A 2,494-nucleotide genomic window follows, 5' to 3' on the forward strand; every position below is an offset into this window, starting at 1 on the left:
ATAATAATAATAATAATAATAATAATAATAATATCACTTCCAGACAGATTCATCGATACTAGAATGATATGCTGCTGTCTGGGCATGTCTCTGCTCCGGGGTGTCTTGTGTCCGTCTCTGTCTTTTGTGTGTTTGTTTGTGTGTGTGTCTGGTTGTGTGTGTCTGGTTGTGTGTGTCTGGTTGTGTGTGTCTGGTTGTGTGTGTCTGGTTGTGTGTGTTTGTTTGTGTGTGTCTGGTTGTGTGTGTCTGGTGTGTGTGTCTGGTTGTGTGTGTTGTTTGTGTGTGTCTGGTTGTGTGTGTCTGGTTGTGTGTGTCTGGTTGTGTGTGTCTGGTTGTGTGTGTTTGTTTGTGTGTGTCTGGTTGTGTGTCTCTTGTTGGTGAGCTGTGAGCTCCGTTCCCTTCTGTTCTGTTTTTGTTGGGTCTCTCCCCCCCCCCCATTTTGCCGTTTGTCCTGGGACTCATTCCTATGTCCCAGTGTATTGTTTAATTGTATATTAATAATATTAATATTAATAATTTGAACACAAAAAATATTTTAACATTTACTTTTTAACCCGCATGTTTTCTTCCCGTCCACCGGGAACTTATCACTATTGAAAATGAACCTTTTTTGCATTTTTTCTGATGTTTCTTAACCTTTAAAAATAAAAACATATATCATTTGGTCACTTATATGCACCGCTAACACTTGTGTTGTATTAATAATATTTTTTACACTCTTGGAACATTGGTCAACGAAATTCTACTTGAGGTTCCTGTTCAAAAGCAGATATGAAGAATTATTTTGCGTAGTAATAGTCAGACCAGAGGATGGTGAGTGAATCAGTTTCATGTTTCTATGCATTTAAACTTTTTTTTTTCAAATGCTGTTAAAATTAATTAAATGTAGCTGAAGAACACTGAGTAGTATGGAGCCATTCATGTTATTTTTGGACGTGATTTGACCGAAGACAACACAAGGTTAAAGAGAAATCCGCACATCCAAACGAGTCTTCTGTGCAGGGACAAAAACAAGGACTTATAGAAAGACAAAATCCTGATGTTGACGAAGTCCAGAGGGACCAGAAACCTTGTTTTCTTTAATAGATGTTGATGTTGCAGCAAGAGCAGTGTGCAGGATTTTCTCTTTCTTCAACACGCCTCGTGTTGTCTTCCTGCATCCTTTTGTTTTTTCCGGGTCACTTTTTATGACAATTTTGTCGCTTTTTGTCAAGTTTGTTGTCACTTTTCCTGACGTTTTTGCCCCTTTTTTCAACGTTCTTTTACCAATTGTTTTCTTCAAATGCTATTAGATTGAATGAAACACCCAAATTCAGTGAAAGTAGTGATCTAATCTTTCATTTTACGTGTGAGGAGCGTCAAATGGAACCACCCATGTTATTTATTTATTTCAAAATCTGGTTAAAAGAAACCTGGATTTCTGATATAGAAACGCTTTGAAAATGGGTCAGATTTGACCCGAGGACAAATCTATTGTTAAAAACAACGACATGACGAGTTCAGCTTCTTACCTGCGGTCCCGTTTACACCCGAACTGAAACTCTGACCCGAACGGGGCAGAGACGGAGCCAGGGTGGACACTTGCCACGACCACTGCTGGGACATCCCTACCGCTTCAGATCGGGTCCGAACCATTCGTGTTCCGAGAGCTCGCTCTGGACTTCACTGCCCCACCTGACTCCTGGAACAAATCACAGCACTTTCTTAAAACTTACCCATGCATTTGTGCCTTTTGGACAATTTTAGAAATCTGGTTTTGCTTTACATACCACTGGCAATACAACTTTTTTTAACACTTTAATGAGTGTTCCATACATGCATTGCAATACTGCACTATGTGCAAGTGCAAAACTTTGGGTTCAACGTGGGGGGGGGAGGGGTTGGGATCCCTAACTATCAGGGGAGGTCTCGGGAGACATCTGCACATGTGGAAAAATACTCCCAAAAAAAAGCAGCAAAAACTACAGAAAAAGCAACAAAAACTTGCAAACAAACCTCCAGAAAGGAAACAGAAATGTTGAAAAATTGTCCAAAAAAACTCTTGAAAAAGGCAACAAATGTTGGAAAGAGTGACAAAAAGTTTTGGGGGAAAATTGTCCCAAAAAACCTTCAATATGGCGACAAAATAGTGAAAGAAGCAACCAAAGCAAACCTCAACATTTGTGCTTAAGTACAGTACTGAAGTAAATGTACTTACATTACAAAACAAGCTATCTGTGTACAGCAGGATGACAACAAGCAGTACTAGTATTACATTTTCTCCAATACTGTACTTCAGGTGTGTTGAGGTACTTATACTTTACTCAAGTCACTTTCTACTTCTACTCTAGAAATAAGTACTTTTTACTCCACTAAATTCATCTGACAGCTTTAGTTACTAGTTACTTTAGTTACTAGTTACTTTCCACATTTAAGTAAGATTACACATAAGATTTCTGCACACTAAACACATGTAGTTTATAAAATCTGAAATTTTATTACAAAGTAACCTAGC

General features: G+C 38.5%; 1 long non-coding RNA gene across 1 annotated transcript in view; it reads left to right on the plus strand.

The window, feature by feature from the left end:
- Positions 1-2,494, plus strand: part of LOC116674087 (uncharacterized) — a 21,910-nt gene that overhangs the window by 974 nt on the left and 18,442 nt on the right. The gene's annotated exons all lie outside the window — the stretch shown is intronic.

The sequence above is a fragment of the Etheostoma spectabile genome, chromosome 24, assembly GCF_008692095.1.
Source record: "Etheostoma spectabile isolate EspeVRDwgs_2016 chromosome 24, UIUC_Espe_1.0, whole genome shotgun sequence".
Taxonomy (NCBI): Eukaryota; Metazoa; Chordata; class Actinopteri; order Perciformes; family Percidae; genus Etheostoma; species Etheostoma spectabile.